The 20931-nt window shown below is 42.0% G+C and overlaps 1 protein-coding gene across 1 annotated transcript in view; it reads right to left on the bottom strand.

Moving 5' to 3' along the window:
* The window catches only part of cdh13 (cadherin 13, H-cadherin (heart)), a 251006-nt gene that overhangs the window by 88306 nt on the left and 141769 nt on the right, over positions 1-20931 (bottom strand). The gene's annotated exons all lie outside the window — the stretch shown is intronic.

The following is a 20931-nucleotide window of genomic DNA, read 5'->3' as shown; positions in this document are numbered from 1 at the left end:
GAAGAAAGAAAGTCATCGATCCGAGGCGTCAGGGAAGTGCCAGAATATTGCATTTGTTTTCTTAGGCCCAATTTATCGTCTTATTGTGTGCAAAATTAGACAGTAGATCACGTCCAATCGTTCTCACGCTCATCCAGCTGAAGCTCCATTTAAGCAATGTTGGATTGATGCACAGTCAGACAGATGCTCTCCAGTGGGGACGGATGCCATCTTTATTGCTAGGCGGTGAGTGGATAGTAAGAGGTGTATATACAGTGGGCAGTCATATCGAATGTGTGTGGGTGCGGGGGTCTTTCTGGAACACCACATTCCTGCCGTAGCTGTGGACACGGTGTGTAAATGTTGTTCCGTGACGGGCCTGGGGCACGCTGCACGGTAGCCCCGACCCTCAGTGTATGAACGTGTGTGAATTGGTTGATGAAATGTTTTTTTTTTAAGTGCTTTGAACCCTGGAAAAGAGCTGTACAAATATATTCCAGTTAACTTATCCAATCTACACCGGCCAAGATATTTGCACTCGCTCGGCTGACAGGATACAAGTATTTGGTGTACCGTGTCCACCTCTGTTTGTCTTCATGCTTGGCTTTAAAGGTTTTAAAGGTTAGGTCAGCTTTAATCGTGAAGCGATCCGTCTTAAGACTTGAATATGGACTAAAGGCTCAAGGCAACTCATTAAAATGTTAGACCCCGGGGGAGATATTTAAAAGAAAGATCACAACCTTTCACAGAAGATTTGATGCTGGAAAGACACTAACTGTTCAGTGACACATTACACAAAATAGATAGGAGTTTAGTTTGATTATTTCAAGCAATACATTTCCATTGGTCCTGGTTAAAACTATGCAACTATTTAAACCAATGATCAGTTAGTATTCTTTTCATCAAACTATTCAGTTGGGAAGTTAAAGGGAAACACCTGCATGGCTAAATGAAGGAGTATGAGAATACTCAGATATCCACAAACTAAACACTGGCACACAATTTTAGAGGAACATGTAAGACGTAGTTCTCCATCTCCATAAATAAATAAACAATTCAAAGTTTTTAACAAATTAAGTGATTTTTTACAGTTGTTGTATATCCCAACATTATATATATTAAAAAGGTATTACATTAGTACTTTTAAAATAAAAGCGCACTACTTTTTACTTTTGAATATTCTAGATAACGATGCAATTAATTTGCATGAATTCGTGGGATGTGCTATAATCAGGTCAGTGCTGCGTGAGTGTGTATCTCACACGGCTCTGGATTGGTATCAGAATGAGTTTGCGGTTTGCTGCCGCGTATTCCAATGAAGCACAACCGTTGATCACAATTCAAAATTTGAATCATTGCCCAGCACCCATTTATATCTATCAAAAGGGCAACCTGAGAAGACACCGTTTCAGTTTTCCTTTTGAAGAGTTTAATGTGGAGGATTTGGCTCGATAAATAAACTTTGTGTTTATATCCAGCATGGAAATATCCAAGACAGTTTCGAAGCACAGCAAGCATTTATATTATGGTTTGAGAATGAACACCTCTCAAAGACATTAAACACAGTAATATTAGGTAAGGTGATGCAATTTCATCCATCAAGAAGATAAAATAGTGTGTGTTGCAATAGGTGGAATTTGGTGGATTTGGTCTCGATTATTGGGATTTCAAATAAGGTTGAAGTTATGGGATGTATCATCATTGCTGCAATATTAGTGAGAGGTGTCAACTGTGAAACAATCCTGGAAGGACAGAGATGTCACAATCTATTTAGCTAATTCAACTTTATTTATCAAAAAAAACGGACAGAGCAGCACAACCTATACATTGCTTTTTTTTTAGTTGCTACTATGGACTATATGTATACAAGACAGGGCTTCCAAAGATTGAGTGTGCTAGTGAGAGACCTAATCAGTCATGTTGTGTGTGTCTGTGTGTGGAACATCTGTTAGTCAGATTGAGTGCTGAGCTTCGAGTGAGGCAGCAGCCACTGGTCTGGAGCGATGAGAGGACGCCGCTGGCTCACAGCTTCCCGAGGACTGTGAGTGCAGCGAGAGTACAACTCAGCCTCCCCACATCTGTGTCACATGCACACGCTCGCACCCGTCCAGACGGGTCTGAAGAAACTGCACTGCATGTAAATATAAAAAAACACACATAGCTCGGCCGCAATACGAGTCACACAAAAGCGCAGCGTGCAGCGCTGCCAATTTTGCATTTTCCCTCTTTGTGTAAAAAATATCAAACATATACAGAGCAGGAAAGTTACGATGTTGAATGGGAAGATACAGCTGAAGATGAACTGTATACTCATTGCACATCTCCACATGTAGGATTAACAATAATGTTCCATGCAGTGTGTCTCCAGTGGTGATAACCCTTTATATACAGTAATTCTCAAACTGTCTCTGTAACTCAACTGGGAATGTGCGATTCACCAATCAATAATCTCTTAGCTCCCTCCACCATTGAAGTTCCGGCTAATGACTCCACTCACTAAATCAAGACAAAAGATGCTTCCCCTTTAAAGGGACACTTCAATTAATTACCCCCAGAAAATCCCTCTAATTCTGTAATTCTGTACCAGGGGCTCAGTGAATAAAACTGAAAACCTATTAGTGGGCATTCATCTGATCTCATCCAGGAAAAAGGGGCAATCAGTGTGGAACCACCAGCTACTGTACAGCAGGCCAGCGGGGACCGGGAGAAGAGGATGCAGGGCTTGAATGGATCCTGTAGCATAACTAAAGCCACCGTGGAGGTTGAGGAGGCTTCCTGTGTGTCAGCTACGTTCATCAGACTTCATCCAGCGTGGAATCCCTTAGACATTGACTGACCATTAGGGAGGAGTTCTCCCAAAGAAAAGATTGAATTTGTACTAATGCGGTTCAATCCGGAAAGACGAAAATGTGATAAAGAAAGATAACGGTTTATTAGTCTTGAAGTCTTTGGCGCTCGGGCTCTACAGGGAGATTTGCAATTGATGGTCTTCTGCCTCGAGCAGCGGCGAGATAATTCCTCCGGTGGACTTGGTGAACTTGGTGGCGTTGGCTGAGGAGTTGATGAAGCTGATGGATGAAGGACTGGGTGAAGATGGAGGAGGTGGAGGGATGCAAAAACGGCCACATGAACTTATTGAGCGAGAGAGAGAACCATACTTAAAGAGATATATATATGTGTGAGAAATGAGCTCCAGGCTTAGGCATACATGCGTACAGCATCCCTTTTTGAACTGGCGCTGCAGTTTCACTAGAAAGGTCCCGTCTGAATAATCTTTCATAGGCTTAAGACTGAAAATGACTCCTGAGAAACTGTAATTTCAAATCCCCAACGGGTTGAAATGCTGAAAGTTTAGGATGTACACTGTATTACTATTGTTTTTATTGCTCTATGAATGGAGATCTATGCATGTATTCAAACTAACAAACTTCCACAGCCAGAAATAATAAATGTTTAAGGTCAAAAATACACAACAAAACATTTAATAGTAACACTGACAAAGGTAAAATGATCTGCCTATTTTAATAACCAGTAAATCAAATGATAGAGAGACGAGGGATGAGTCTGTGAGAGTAGGACAAAGTTGTGAAATAAGTGGCTGTTCGAACAATATTTTGTGTGACCATTGTTCCGGATTTATGCGCCGCAGCGGCGCAATGAGTGACATCAAAACAATCGGCACTAGATAAAACACTCTGTGTGGAGTACATCCCTCGGTTTCACACGCTCTTCAGCGCGCACGTCATTGGATCGGTTTGTCAGCTTCATCCTTTTTAAGCACTTACGGCAGCATTTGCAGTCGCGGGCTAAAAGTAAACAGACTGCTAGTGCTCCACTGCTATTTGTTTGTCCTTGACTTAGAGGGTCGTGATCATGGCCATCCACGGCGCTCACCGCTGCTGGAGTACGGGATGTTGGAGGACGGCACTCTCACGGCGAGTATGAAATAGCAGCCTTTTTTACAAATAAAATGCCTTTCAGGCTCTTCTGTGAAACAGTGAGAGTGCTTGGCGGGATGTGAAATAAAAGCTATATTCAGAGACTAAATGTGAGATCGGAAAACACTTACGTTTTTTTTTTCCTAATCTGGAGGATGTTGTAAGCTGTATCTAAGCGTCCGACTTGGCAACTCGAGCACTGTAGTATTGTGTAATGTAAAGCCGCACCGGCGCTGTAGGAGCGGTTGCGTCGAGGAGCACTGCTGGTGGGGGGGCAACATGCCAGACAAAAACCGTGTGCTTGTTGGCAAGCGGTTCATACTTTTCGGGGACTGCGCTATCGAGGGCTGCAGGGATGATCTACGGTTTCCCTTGACAAAAAGCCAATTGGATTATTGTTGAAAGTAATCCGTGCGGCAAACACAAGTTTATAAACGGCATAAACTCCACAGATTGCCACTCTTAACCCTGTGAGCTTAGAAACAACCGACGTGACCTGAACCGAATGTAGAGGTAAGACGCTGATGATGCGCTATACAGCAGGGGGGGGGGGTTAATAAATGGACAAAAGTGTAAAACAATTGAGATAAGCGTCTTAAAACACAACACTACGCTGATATGATTGTTAAATACTAAGATGAATGATGAGAAAACACATTGATGCAAAGAGGTCAAAAGGGTAAATTCAACGTTATAAGCTTTTTGTTCCTTCGGAATACTGTTGTGGGACGAGGTGTTCTTCATCTTTCAGTCTGACTTCAAAGACGTACCACATCGTCGTGATGGATGCCCAGATATCTTCAAACGGAGATATTGCCCGCCGCTGAAGAGTGATGTATGATGAGTAATGCTCAATTTATCCTTGTGCCTGATATTAGATAAACACACTGAAAAGGTACTTTAATTTGTATTTAAAATAATTCATATTTATAACAGTTTTTAAGCAAAAGGCAATAGCACAACTTGGATCCCGTCAACCGTCAAAGACGAGGAATAAAGGTCTATTACCATCAAAACCAACACATGTTGCTTCAGGGAGGGAGCTATGGAAATATACCGTTTATATTCAAGATAACATTATTATTTTCAAATGACAGTAAAAGCCATTCAATCCAGTTGTATTTCTCTCATATCTCATGAGTTTTCCTGAATGGGTTTGCAGCATAATGCATTGCGTGACCTGCTTGCTCATGCTGCTCAGTCCGCCAGTGAATCCACATTCAACACGAACGGTTATTGTACAACAGAAAGTGGAGGACTGAAATAAATGTGTGGGTAAATAATTAATCTAGCAGGCCGAAAATACCATAATACTTTTCTCAAGAGCCGGATGATCAAACCAGAGCCAAAGGGCAAGTAAATACGATACTTCAACAAATCAACCCATGACACACAGAAAGGCTCCACGGACAAGTTCACGTTGCTGTATTTTTCCGTCAGCAGTTTAGGGGAAAACTACCTGCTTATACTCCCAGGAATTAAATCCATTTGTAAAGTAAGTGATGGTGAATAATAAATCGTGGATTGAAAGTTTGTAGAATAATATTAGGCCAGAAAATAATGCTGGCGAGCACCCAGCAGTTTTACATTCGATGTTGGACATGAATATATTTCTACTATTTAAATCAATGAATTCATTTCACATTGAAATATACTACACAACGTGTTGCCTGAGGAGTCCAAAGTTGAGATCCTTTCAAGTTACTTTATCAATTTTATGTCAAAGAATATTCTTATTTTATTTAAATGTGTTGATTTTAATCCCTCAAAGAATGTCCCAACTTCCTTTCCTTGTAAATTTACAACTTTTACCCTGGAAATGAAGTCACAGAAATTGAACATTGCCAATTTATCTTTTCAAACTTGAGGCATGTGAAAGGCAACACGCGGCTAAGTGGATTTTAGGGCGCAGGCGACAAACAACAGCTTACTGGAGTTAAATAGCACGGCTGTGCGAGAGTCACGGGGACGGTCGAGACGGGCTGGAGAGGCTCAGACTGACAGTTACGGGGGGATGGATGCTGCATGGACACAGACCCCACAGAGGGCGAGCTGGTGTTTGTGGAAACAAATTGGATTGTGCACATTTTCTGTAATCCGTGGGGGGATCCGAGAACCAGGGGCCATTGTGTATCACCGGACACCACGTTGTGGATCACAGTGAGGTCTTAGACGCCGTCCTGCACACAACAACAGGATAAACCTTTTGGCTTCCTCCGAAAAAGGAGCCAAGCCAAGAAAAACAACAACATATAAACGTAGTGCTATACTACATTACTTTCTGATGCAAAAATGCAGTTGCAGGCAAATATTTGCAATAATATAGGTAAGTTGTGGTAGCTTCAAAAGTAATCACTAATTGTTCCCTTGATTTTATTCCTTTTGTGTATTTTCATCCTGTACATACATGTTGTTCGCAGCACAGGCTCACTGGTCACATGGTCTCTAACCGTGTTGGGGAAGTAAACTAGGCGTCGACTCGTGGCCGTTCGAGGGCTTTCACAGTGTGTCGACCAAAAACAGTTTCAAATTCAACTAATTAATTTAGTTGAATTTGAAACTGTTTTGTAGGATTTAAGTTGTTTCCTTAAGGTATTTAAATAAAACAAGGCTATTAAACTATATGCACAGATGTTTACAATCTCTATTATAATCACAATGTCACAAACAGCCCTATAAATCCTACAAAACAATGAGATCCCAATAGCGAGAGGCTGTATAGGGCTGTGTAAGACGGCGGGTGGCTGTGTTTCCATAGCAAAAACACCAGATTAATTCCATAATTGCATTGAAATCCGACAAAGGAAAGAGACATTTATAACTTCAAACGCTTTGATGGCTTTTGTACTCTGAGTTCGGCGTGGTTTGTCTGAGAGAAATGTTGAAGATATCCCCGACTGTTCAAGTTGTACACTGCTCGTCAAGACCCGAGCAAAGACCCAAGATAATTAGCCCGGCTTGCCCCATGCAGAGTGAAAGGGGTTAGCCCCAAAGTTAGAAACAGCTCATGTGCACCACAAGGTATGTAAACATAAAATTATCAACAAAATTATCAACCTCTATCATACAAACTATGTTGTTAACTCGATGAGGAAAAGTAAACATGTTTCATTGTAAGAGCTGTATCAGCAAGTACAGATCTGGGTAAGTTGCCAGATAAAAGTACTTGTACTTTACATCAGTTGTTTCCCTGACTTGAGCAATCAACCTGAAGGAGGTGTGAGACAATCTTGTGATTTAAACCTCCTTAGTTCAGCCAGCAACCCAAGGTCAGCAGAGGGCCCGCCTCCTCCGGGCTGTAAGCCTCCAATGGCAGAAACAAATTGTTTGATAGGGGCCCCTCACCCACCACGCACACACACACACACACACACACACACACACACACACGCACACGCACAGATTCACACACGCGCGGCAACGTAGGACAGAAATCTCATTAAGATCAACGAGATTGCAAAGATAAAATGTCACTCAAAAACATATCAGCCATGGCGGGCTGAATCTTCGGATCCATCAAGAAGACAGCGCAGCCTCCTCAACCCGTGAGCCGTCATATGTTTTTCAATTGTTCACGTCCAACAAAAATAAAATCAGTATATGAATATATATTGCAACGGGTGGAAATGTAGGAAATATAGACGGTGGATAATTCATAACTCTGGCAAGAATGCGATACTAAATGATAGAAACGACCTAATCTGAAATGCCATAATTTCATTGATCGCGTTGGGGTTTGAGGTCATAGTTGCTCTGGCTTTGGATGACAGTGAATGAGGCAATTTAGTGGAATCTACTTATCTGATCAGGCCAGTCGCCACCTTCATCGGTATGAGATGGAGACGTAGAGGCTTCTTGACATCACAGGTCAGAAAGAAGCATCATACGTGTTCCTTCCCACTGCGTACGGATACCGACACGCTTTTCGTCACTGCAGAGGATTTAGTCACAAAGACTGTTTGGCTGCAAAGACCGATTCACGTGTTTTGTCACTTTGTCCACTTCCTGTATGTGTATTTACATGTCTCTGCAGTAGCTCTCTGTTTATGGGCCTTTACATTTTGTTCCTAGAGGTCTCTGGAAGTCATTTCTGTGTCAGCATTATTAATACATGTGCACTAAGTCGGAAGATGCTGACATTCTTTTTCTATCTCTGCACTTTTCACTTTTTTTTGTTAGGCCTTGAGTGGAAAAGTAAAGACTACAGAGTTCATCAGGACACAATTATGTTTGGTTAAAAAGGAAAAAGGGGAAAAAAGTGGTTAGCAGTCAGTGAGCAGATCTCTGTGATAATCCTTATAACAAAATGTTCTTTGTTGTGTTCCTTACTTTACGTTAATGACGGTCATATTCACTGTTGTTATTTTCATATGTAATATCCTACTATTTAAATGTGTGACATATTGGAGGCACTCTCCTGGATAAGGTATTTGATAACACAAACAAAACAAAGAAAGCTGTCAAATGAAACAGATTATCTCAAAATGAAGGTGGATAAATACACTATAAGAGCTTTTAGATAGATAGATAGATACTTTATTGATCCCTCAAGAGGGAAATTTTAACAGATAGACGAGCTGTGAACATGATATATTAAATGTAGATTATCGTACAGTAAATGCAAATCAAAACACTTTAACCACCAGATGGGAGTAATAGTAGTTTGGCTAAAGTTATAATCCTTTGGTGAATTATGTTACTCCTTTTGTTTCTTCCTCCAGGAAAAAACTAGTAGGAACACCAGAATTAAGATGTTATTAAGGCACCGCAGTGAGTTGGTTAAAGGCTAAAGCAAGCATGCAACATGCAATGCATGTATAATGTTTACCGAATGCGCCATCTTGGCTTTAAATGTCTAAACTGTCACGCTAACATTTGCTTTTTAGCACCATCCCAGCTCAGCTTAATGGGAATGTCATTAGCTTCTGTATCTACTTCCAACGTTTTGGTTTAAAAACATTGCACTCAAAATAAGAATTGATAACCTCATGTTGATGATACAGGAAAAAGATATGGGATACATTTTATGGGAACAATAGATGTGCAATATTGTGTGCTAATTTATTCACTGGATATTTCACAAGATGTGGGAAAATGTTCACATGCTGTTGACGCTAGAAGGAAATATGCATCCTGATTGGACCAAGACCAAAGTGACAACATTTCATGGAGATTGATTCCAATCATTTGTTTGGTAACAACCTCTTTGACCTCACCAAAACAGGATAGATTCGGGGATATATGTTTTTAATGTTTTAGCACATTGCACAGTAGTATTATTTTCTGTAGCCTATTATTACTTTTTCCCCCAGCACCAGTAATTTATCATCTTGATTTGACTATATTGCTTATCAAAATGCAGACATATTGGTTTCATAAGGATCATTTTTGTTGTGGGAGCACAAAGGTATTTTGAATTATAATGTCTGGATCCAGGACCATATGAAACGGGTTATTTGTTTAATAACATTCACTGTCAGATGCTATAAAAAAGCTAGAAAAACACTATCTATGATCTTTACTTGCCAATAATCATAAATAAAAGATGCTGGGTTCACTGGAGTTGCCGTTTCAACCAATTACTGTCCAAGTCTTCCGGGAATCGTTTTAGATGCCGAAATTATCTCAGTGTTAAAAACCATGAACGCATTGATGGAGGCAATTAGACGGTTCTCTGTTGTGTGTCTACAACATGAATACTGCACCGCACTACTGCATGCTTCCCTCATGGCACTAAACAAGCCACTGCATTTTTTGATACATTAATACAGAAAGAAAACATTTTTATTCAGCTTCAGGCAAATACCTGTATGTCTCTGAAAGCAATCTATTTTTATCAAACACTATGTTTTATTTTCAACTCTAAACCATTTTTCAAGCAGTTTTTCAAGAAAAGAAAAAAAATTAAGAGAAGAAACTGAACTTCTAATGAATACAGCCATTCCTCTACAACAGCTAATGTCTGAGAATCACCTGTCTTTCACATTGTCCCACTCCTATTGATTTTATAGCCACGTTTTCATCACTCAGTGTGACATAAAACACAAACCCCATTGCTTAAAGGTGATGTATACCATGTGCTATGATACCAAAGATTTGACAATTCCATTACTGCTGTTAGCGCAGCGCACGCGCGTTTTGACAACATCGGCGAACCACGAGATCACAGCACACCGCGATGATGGCAAGTCGCTGTGGCTCCTGACTGATGGACACATCGCTTTGCCTTGCAGTGTTGATTACGGCAGAAAATGCACAGCAGGCGGGCGGCCTCGTCCTCGTGTGCGAGCTTTGTCATCTCTGCTTGTCTGACAATCCCAGATCAATACTCCATCAAAGAGTTTTTTAGCCTTCGGGCTGATCTTGCTGCTTGTCGGGCGTCGAAAGCCAAGAAAGCCGTCGTTTCACTACACGCCGCCGTGTAGTGAAACGCGACGGGCCTGTTGGAGTGGACGAGAGAGGATGGAGAGCTGGAGGAGTCGGGGGGGCACGCGGTGACCGTGTGCCGTGCGGTATTCGCTCACACACCAGTGATCCGTAATAAGAGACACGGGAGGGAAAAGATGGAGGATGCTGTCTTCAGTTCCATTAGTGTACTGGGCCCTGATCAAATTTTTGTTTTCTTTTGTTTTGAACACAAGAATATCACAGTTTAATCAGTGGCAGTGATGTATGTGTGTAATGGAGGGGTTAATTTGAATACAAATTGCAGATTTAATTATAAGACAACATTTGAAGCCCTCATTTACTTACCCGAACAAGCTATCGATGAATCGTTCTTGCTTCAGCATTGCAGTCATTTTCATAATATGTGGAAAGATGGTAAAGACAAGAGGATATGAAATTGAGATATGCTGTAATTAGACTCCTTTTTTATGACCTGGGCCATCTGGATATTCTATTAGTGAAACTGTTTGGAGCACTTAGCTGGGATTCGTTTCAGTTTTGGGGTTGCGGTGAATTAAATTATGGAGGATACATTTGTTCATTCATATTATTCGGTTATCTGGTGATGTTACGCTAAATCACCGGTCTACGTACAACAATAAGACCAAATATCCACGGTATTTCTCACAATTCTGTGAGGCTGTGCAGAACAATGTTTTTATCTAATTACCACCAGCTAAACATTAGCTTTGTCCTCCCCTTTTTTGCACATTTTTGGATTAGCCAGGAGTCAGGGTACGTTGTCTCTGCCAAGATGATGAACTTCACAACGGCTCTTCACATACTTATTGGTGAATTCGCAGGGACTACTTTCATATTTTTCACGGCCTGCGGTCTGGACCCAAATAATGGCCTAAAGCACCAACTGGATTAAAAACAAAGGAGGCAATAGTCTGCTGAAAAGACTTTCACTTAAACACCCACGAGATTTATCTCTGATCGATGATGCACACAGTAGCTTTATCTTAGTTTGGGAATACATTTTTAAACTGAATATGGATTTCGGTTGGTCACATCTTAGTTTTAATTTGTGTCAAAAAGGGGTTTTGAAGGTGAGGATTAATTACAGGACTAAAACATGTTTATGCACACAGAAATGATAGACTTGAAAGAATGTGAACCTATCCCTCCTTTGCACTGTGTAATGTGCTATAAACGGCTGGACCACAACCGGCCAACTTTACTTACATTATTCACTGTGTGCTCAGGAGGAGTCTCCTAGGAAACCTTTTTTCTATCAGATGGATCAGCTATTACAGAGAATATTTTTTGTGGGGCCGGCTCCCGACGGAGAACGCTACGATGGCAGGGATCCGTGTTTTGAAACAAAGAAGGGGAGATAATATAAATTGGAGAAACTGGAATGCAACGGGGGTTTCAGATGGCGCGAATGCTGTCTTTTCACGTCAGGGTGAGAGGAGGGGGGGGGACGAGGCGATGGGGATTGATTGGTTTGTCTGGTTGGACTCAGAAGGTTTTGAGAGTGAGTGTGTGAGTTAGAGAAGCAGATCCCTGCGGAAACGGGGAGCGGGACAGACAATCAAGCCGGAGTTGATGCGGGACTTTGTGTCGGGGGCAGAGAGGAATAGAAATTCTTTAATAGATTAGCAGCGGCAGAGTACTGGAACAGCCACCAGGGAGGCCAAGAGTTGAGCCACTGTCACACCTTGAATTCCGGACCGTTTTCACACCTTCTGCTTCTAGACAAGCCCTTCTGAAATTAGGAATACATTCTCATCTGCATTGCTCCCATGCAGGAGAAGAGAGGGTGAAAAAGAGATTGACAGAAGGCTTTGTGAGCGAGATGGATGTTGACGCTGTTTAGCTTTGGAATGACGGAGCGAACAACATAATGCCCCCAAGGGAGCAAAATAATTTTCTCCAAACCCCAAAAAAATGTATTCAAAAAAGTGCTATTCACATATATTCAGATCAAATCACTGTTGAAAATAAAGCCCATTTAGAATGCAATTTTTTCCTCTCAGTGGTGTAATGCATATTGCTCCCTATGGTAATTCAAAAGAAGATAGCTCAGTTAAGAAGGCTCAGGAAAATCAATGATGCCTTTCTGGTGGAAAGAGACCAGATGCATATAGATGAGTGAGTTTCTCACTGAACTGGAGCCTTTATTTCCATCCACTGGCCTTACGGACTTAGATCACCTTAAAACTCTCTCCCTCACTCCATTTTCATTCAGAATACAATTTTTTGGATGCAAATGTCACAGGTATGTTCCCTTCCACTTAATTTTGGACCCCGTTACCCACCGAGAGCCACCAACTAATTAAAAGAAAAGAAATGTTCACCTGGTGGGCTTATTGCTTCATTAAACAAATTGGCAGAATGTACATACACAACCATAATCATTATACCTTAACACAACAATATTCCAGTTAATTGGGAAGCAGCCTCAGCTACCTTGGACATTGATTGTCCAGGCTCCCTCCGTCTGACAAGCTGATAATGAGGCATCGTGAGACAGCGGGTCACCTGGTGGGGTGTTAGACCGACCGTTCTCCTGCTAACAAAGGGTGAGAGCGACACGGAAAGGTAGAGCCGGAAACAAAAATCGGACAAGCAGACACCACCATGCTACAAATTACCTGCCAGTTTGGTTGCAATCTGCAGTTTAATCATTATCTATCTCCTCAATCTGTCTCCATATGGCTTTCTCTACACCGAGTACTACTGTTGGCACCCCACCAACTATTTGACTCAACTTCCTTTATTAGCCCATGTCCAAATTCACCAAAGGTGCCAAGTTAGCTGTAGATGTGGTCCCCCTATTATTTTTACAGAGACGCTGGCACGGTCCAACCCAGCTTTGTATGTAGCAGTTGCGACGCGGCAGCAGAGGAGCATCCATCTGCTATGAGATGGAAGGATGAGGGGAGCGGGAACAAAGAACGGGGCCGGTGGATGAGTGCAGCTCTGACAATGCTGAAGGTCAAAGTGCAGGCAAGGGATGGATGGTTCTGGACAATTTGCATAAGGTAGTTCAGCAAACAAGATGCCATGCATATGCCCGGAGTTCGTCATGGTTTTGGTGATATTTCATTGCAAATATTTGTTTTTCTTGTGCCGGTTGTTTTTGTGAAGGTCATTGTACCACTGTGGGAGGAGTGTGTGCAAGTCGCAATCAACTGCAATTCATGTGTCATGGATGACTGGGGACTATTTTTGTGCCTGTGGCCAATTTTTGCCAGATGGTGGAATCCTCTTTTTCTTCACATTTAACTACAGTAATAACAATAATCTTAGCTTGGTTTTAAATAACCATCCTACTAAGTCATGTCAGTGAGCCAGAATGCACAACATGGAGACCCTGAAACTAGCTCTCCTCAATGGAACAGAGCCATAATTTACCCTGCTATCATTTCATTGTTTTTTTTATCTCTGGCCCGTAAAAAACCTCTGTTGTAAAAGAAAAACCCTGTCGCAACCATTTACTATATCATGCTATAAAACGAAATGTAATTTGATAGAAGTTTTATTCAGTATGCGCACCCCTGAGATGTATTTATCCAGCCTGCGTGTGTGTTTGCAGGCAAGAACGCAGAACAGAACAGCAGACCGGATCCATCCTTCTCTGCCTCCACAGCAGTAACCTGTATCTTAATTACCTCTGATGCGAACGCAAATTAGTCTGGAACACAAACAGAGACTTAGCTATGAGGAATATCTTCATTTATACCCCATCATGTCCAATTACACAAGATATATCACCGAGATGCTAGGTTTAACTTGTCTGCGTGGAGTTGGGAGGGTGAGCTACACTTAAATCACAAAAACACGACAGTCTTAACAGTCATTTTCCAGCGACGTACCATTCCATGCCTAAAATTTGGATTTAACTATTTTTTGTCTGAGAATCATTGACAATATTAATGACTTTCAATGATGTGACTGTTACGTTGATGTGATATGAACAACAGTTCCACCAGTAGACCCCAAACTTCCCTTTCCTGGGCCACATCTATCAGCTCTGACTGGGGGATCCCAAGGCGTTCCGAGGCCAGTGTGGAGATATGATCTTTCCACCTTGTCCTGTGTCTTCCCCGAGCCCTCTTTCCAGCTGTCCTGCGCCTTCTCCAGGTCCACCAATGTAGACTGGATGAGCATACTCCCAGGCCCCCCTCCATGATCCCTGCAAGAGTAAAGAGCTGTTCCGTTACACGATCGGGACAAAATCTGCATTGTTCCTTTTCATCCTTGGATCGTCTATTGGCCAAACCCTCCTTTCCAGCACCTTGGAATAGACTTTACCAGGGAGGCTGAGTGGTGTGATACCTCTGTAAATGGCACACACTCTCTGGTCCCCCTTTTTGAAGGGAGGTACCGCCACCCCGGCCTGCCCAGCCTGCCACTCAGGCACTGTCCCACACTTCTGCGCAAAGAGGCGAGTCCTGCAAGACAGCCCCCCAACACCTATTGCCTTCAGAATCTCCGGAAAAATCTCATCAATCCTTGAGGCTTTGCGGAATTCTTACTACATTGGAAATTTTATGTTACAATCACTACATTACAGATCATTTAGCTGATGCTTTTATCCAAAGCGACTTGCATTACACTTTAAACTCATAGCTTTTTCACATTTTGCCCGGGGAGCAATTAGGGGTTAGGTCTCTTGCTCGGGGACACTTCGACTTGAAACATGGGGCAGCCGGGACTCAAACCACCAACCTTGCAGTTCCCAGCGCACCCACTCTACGCCCGCACCACGACGACCCCAATCAATGTTCTTAATTGTTTCTAAATGTCCTCGCTTTATGTTTGGATGTTTTTAACAGTTTTATGTAAAGCACTTTGAATTGCCTCGTTGTTGAAATGTGCTATACAAATAAATTTGCCTTGCCAAGGAGGGCGTAGTAGTTGGATTCAGGAGTTCCTCAAAGTGCTCCTTCCACTGCCCAATAATGTCCCCAGTTGGAGTCAACAGGGTCCCATTCTTACTGTACACAGCTTGAATCATTCCGTTATCCCTCTTGAGGTGCTGGATGGTTTTCCAGAAGCACTTTGTACATAGCTACCCCAAACACCTCCAAGACTCGCTGCTTTGCCTCCTTCATGGCAGACCCTTTGCGTCGATCCACTGCAACTGCCGCTGGCCCTGCCGCCCAACTCACCACCGGATGGAGATAAGCTGACAACTCACCACCTCCTTCTACCCAAGTGTACAAAATATGCAGAAAAAAATCAATCATCAATCTTTGTCCAAAAACGTTTTAACTCAATAAATTAAATTTCCTCCTACTGGAAAAGCAAAAACTGACCACTAACGAGGAGTTGTATTGAGTGTTATTTGGTTATATGTGGTTGAAATAATGAAGTTTAACTGTAAAATAAATAGCATAAACTGTGTAGAGGACATCATTACTGTATAATTTAAAACTATCATTGGACCTTGATCCAGTTATTTATCCAATCATAGTTACAAAAGTACCCGTCTATTGTTAAACACCTGCATTGTCACGGTTTGGGTTGTTTTCCTGTGTTGTTTTGTTTCCTGCCTCTTGTTTCCCTGATTTAGCTTCACTTCCTCCCTTGTCTTGTCATCCCCTGTGATTGTCTGCCGTGTCCCTGGTTGTTTCCACCTGTGTTCAATCACCTGCACATTCCCAGTGTATTTAAGCCCTGTGTGTATTTTGTCCCTTGTCGCGTCTTGAATGTCTGTCCTGAATGCCGTTCATGAAGGTTCTACCTGTTGTGCATCCCTGTTGGCGTTAAACTATCTTTGTTGGAAATCTGCATTTGGGTCCTGCCTCTGCCCCATCGTGACACACATGAAAAAACGAAGAAGAAAACACCTAATAGCACTGAAAAAAAGAAAAACATACACAGTATGACATAAACTGCAAGTCTTACACTGAAGTTATAACCCCGTTTTTTTTTGCCTGCATATCACTGTCCTTGACTTAAGTAGAATCAGAATCATTACCCAATGCATGTCTTTGTTCTATTGTAAGTGACTTTTCTAGTTTTTTATTTAGATATGAAATAGCTGCTCATTGAAAAGTAGTTATCTGCATTAACATTAGGCTTTCAAACTGAAAAATTAATAAAAGCATAATTGATCAATTTCCACCAAGCTCACTGGCACACAACAGATGTCAGCAGAAACAGCCATCATCCTGTTGAGCCCACTCTCCCCTCCAGCAATAGTTGAAAACAGAAAGATGCATCAGACTTTGAACAAAGCAGCAACTGAGTTTATCGCTTTTTGTCCATCTTAATCAGGTGCCAACATACATGCCAGCAATGTAGAGAAAAGTAGATTTCAGAACCTTTTTCAGCCGTGATACATGTGTTATGTTGCCTGGAGAGAGGTTAGAACAGATTTCCATTTCGTGTATAATGAAGTCATGAAGCTGTACACTGAGACCAGGAGGTGTAATTCAGACACAACTCAACCACCAGCCTTTCTAAGCTTGAAGCACTAACATATGGATGAGCAGAACTCTCAACGCAGTAAAAAACAATGCATCCCGGAGAACACTGTGCGGGTGTTTAGGATGTTCGGCTTCATTTTAAGATCAGACGGTTTGCATAAACCCCTGGATGAGATGATCTCTGATCAGTCTTCACACTGGATTCCCACCGTTTGGGATGGTTGACAGATCATCTGAACCACACCATGTTGCTTTGCAGTTTCGGAAAAAAAGAAAAGGAAGCAATGACGCCATATCCTGAAACAAGGTATGCTGAAACTGTTGGAGGTTTTTGGCCCACTAACCAGCTTCAAAGATGCATTAAGTGAAAAGAAGGAGCCCACGCTGTCTTCTGTCTGACAGTGAAGGTTGGTAGCAGCACTCTTTCATGGGACATGAAACATATAATAATAGCAGACTTCACAGCTAGATAAGCAAGGAAAGTGGATGTCCTTTACGCTACCACACTCCTCTGCACAATATTAAAGACACTTTTGTTACCATGGAGGATGAGGTGACGGCAAAGGTTTCGCGGGAATCTGAGTAAGCTTCACAAAGACCAAAGAAGCAAGCTGGTCCAGGCACCAGAGCAGCAGCAACCGGAAGATCAAGGAGGGTCTGGAAAAGGATAAACAGATGGAATGGCCTGCTGTCCAATATCCAGCTTGAAAAGATGGGGGAGTCCGGTGAGGCACGAGGAGACCAACCTGTAATTGCATTATTTAAAAAAAAAAAAATACTGAGTGCTCCTGAAGAGTCAGTCGCCCTATGGAAAAATCACACAATCACCCTGCAAGATGCTTGCATTTCACCACCAAGGCGTTCTTCAACCCACCACCACTAGACGGGTTGACTGAGGAGTACACTGACCTGCTAGTTTGTCCTGGCTAAGATTCATCCGATGGCCCAAAAATATATGGTGTTTTGAGAAATTAGTAGGAGTCAACGGAACCACCAGAGGACCATGGGTATGCAGCCGTGACTGGCCCCTCAACATATTATGCAGTTTACTGCAGAAAAAAAAGAGATTAGCTGTGGAAAGAGACAGGTGCACAGCCATTCGTGGATGCCCACATAATACATACATACACACATACATACATACATTTAAGCAATCGCGTGATTCCCTGCCTTATCCTTCAGACAAAAATTGTGTAGAAATTGAACATTGAACACTCTAACGCCGATGTCATTGCAAGCACAGTCCGAATTCGGCGTGAGGCAGTTATAATGCTGTCAAAAATCACACAACACACAAGTGAGGGCTAGAACCAGTCAGTCTGTGTCATCAGTTATGAAGAAGTTGGTAGACAAGGCAAAGATGGAGACAGTAGCAAAACAGAAATTGTGGGGGAGCAGGATGGTATGGACAGAAAGCCCAAGGTAATGCAGGGCATGAAGGGAAAGGAGAATGCGAGATATAATGACCGCAGGAGAAAAAACACAAACAAAGAGTAGAGGAGCTAACAGTGGATGGAGAGGGCATGCCAGGAGACAGGCTTTGGCTGCTTTGTTATCAGTCTGCACAGAAATGTCAGAGCACTGTGACATCCCTCCCCAGAGCGTCTCCTGCTGCCCAATTGCTACAGTGTAAAACACACACCACGCCGCTGAAAATCACACAAATATGCCCACATACCAATGACACACACACACACAAAAGGGAGCCAGTGTTACTCTATTCTTGAAAAAGGTGCATGGACACAGGCTACAAACACTAACACAACATATGCACATAGATTCCCATCAGGGTGGAATGCACACGGCACATGACTCCGAATGAATGATGATGTTCTGTAACTGTTCAAGTGTAAATGGGAAACGTCTCCACATCCACGATGTGGATAATGCGAGTACTGAGGAAGATAAACAAACGTCCTGAAAGACCACAAAATCTATGGACTTTCTTTTAATAAAAACAATTGTTTAAAAATCTAGCACTGCTGACTAGGAAACAATTGGCAAACTGGCAGGTTTTTAAATGTAATTTGAATGATTGACAAGAGAGATAGATGGACAGATCATTGAAGCTGAACTGACATGTGCCTAAGTAGACTATTTGGTGCAGAGATTTGCAGGCACATGCAAGAAACACATCTTTAGAGCTGGACGCTTCATCTTATCTCTGAACTCAATCCAATCTGGCACCCATGACAACTAAAGCACCAAGCAGCTTTCCTCACACCACCCCAAAAATACATCCAAACTTCAGTTCATTTGTTGTTTGTTCTCTTCAAGAACTTTAAAAAAAAGAAAAGCACAGCATAAAATAATTACAAATTAAATCTCTTTACATCTTATTGAGTCAGAAGGTCTCTGGCAGATGATATCTGAGGACTCAGTAATTTAACATCAGTTTCCTTTTTAAATGTGTCGCTGCTGAGCTTTCAGAACTCAGAGTTAATTTGTCTGTTAAGCAGAGAGCTGCTCTGATGATTCAGGTGTTTTGTGAGGTCTGATCCTGAATTAAGAATACACTTCTGTCATCCTTCTAACTTTCTCCTGGTGGGCTCATTCCTACGTAAGCGTGCAGAGGTTGCATGTGTAGTCTGACTGCAAGTGTGCAGGCAAACCAAAATGTAGACAATTATAGTAAAAGCACACGCTGTCTGGGTCAGGATCGGACGAGTCGAATAAATTCTTTTTTTTGTGACAATTGAATTGTACCATTTATTCCCTTTTAGTTCAGGACCAAAACAAATTAAACACACTTTCAGTTTGACTGCATTACTTCTAACAAGAGTTTGTCAGCCTCTGACCATCGGCTGCACAGTCAGTACCCAATGTGCAAGCAATGTACTAGCAATTGATAACACAATTCAGCTTGAAGTTGACGACTGCTCAAAATGTCTCCATGGGAAGCTGTGTGTGTGTGTCTTTCCTCTGCCAGCCTGCTGACTGATCCCTCTTATCTACGGAGCTCTGTTGGTGATTAAGGTTTTTTTGTCTGTTGGCTTTTGTGCTAATGATGTGAGAACAAACACGGAGTCGGCAATGCATAGCGTTTTGTTTCCCTCTTGTTTTTTACTGCCTGGGCTTTCTACGAACCACGTTCAACATATTTCACCAAACGATCTGCCAGCCCCAACATGTTGTTCCCCTAAAACACTTGGTAGGGAGACCTTGAGCGCTCTTTTATTCACTGAATCAGTGGAACCCAGTTCAAGGTGAACAGCGGGAGCACACAGGATGTAGCACCTGACTTCTGCTAACTTCCTCATTAGCGCCGCATGGTGCGACTATTGGAGTTGGACATATTGTGGAGCTCAGAGGGATACATTTTGGTGTGACTAATAAACAAAAGAAAATATAAAAAAATGAAAAATACTTGGTTGGAAATGTGTTTTCTAAAAACTATTCATACTTGCAGCACTTTAAAACTGCCCTTTTCAAATGAAAGTTTCAAATAGATTTGTGCAGGCGGAAGACCAACTGTTGGGATGCAATTGACCCAGAGCGGCGTCTGGCAGTCTGTCTGAGGTAAATCCGTGTTTAAGCTTTGTTATTGTGAGCTATTTTATTGAGTTTCCTTTTAGCAAAATGCTCGAAGAGAATGTGAGTTCCACCTGGTAAAAAGTTACATTGTGTATATGGGCCAAGCATGAAGGAATCCGGTGTGCGCTGCCTTCATCGGGGGAAAGCAGTAATGATGTTTGCAATCTCGGTTAAGACATGGGAGCCTTCGTGTTTTGTACAATAAAGTGTTTTGAAAATATCCCTTCAGGTAAGCTCAGGAAAATCGATTTATCTCCAAAATTAAAAGATTGCTTTATCATGTTCTAATCAGTGTTTGGCGTAAAAAGTATTCATGACAAAAACAACAGTTGGGAAAAATGTATTAGGTTTTCTTTTACAAATTCTATTTTTACATGTATTATGTAAATCCAATGTATCAGCAACAAGTTAAACCTGGGAGTGAAGACCGGATGTGACCGCCTCCACGATTCTACTCCAACGTCATACATGACTATTGTACGGTGGACGACAGCGAGTTACACGGCAGCTATATGGATAGAACAAAACAAGCATATTTTCTAATTAATTTGTTCTGCTTTAATGACTGAAACACACAGAAATCCTAAGCTTGTTAAAAGCTGAGGTGAGCAAAGGCGCTGTACATTCAAGGAATTATTTAATAT

Source organism: Gasterosteus aculeatus, chromosome X (assembly GCF_964276395.1).
Source record: "Gasterosteus aculeatus chromosome X, fGasAcu3.hap1.1, whole genome shotgun sequence".
Lineage (NCBI taxonomy): Eukaryota > Metazoa > Chordata > Actinopteri > Perciformes > Gasterosteidae > Gasterosteus > Gasterosteus aculeatus.
This window is presented reverse-complemented; position numbering and strand designations above follow the sequence as displayed.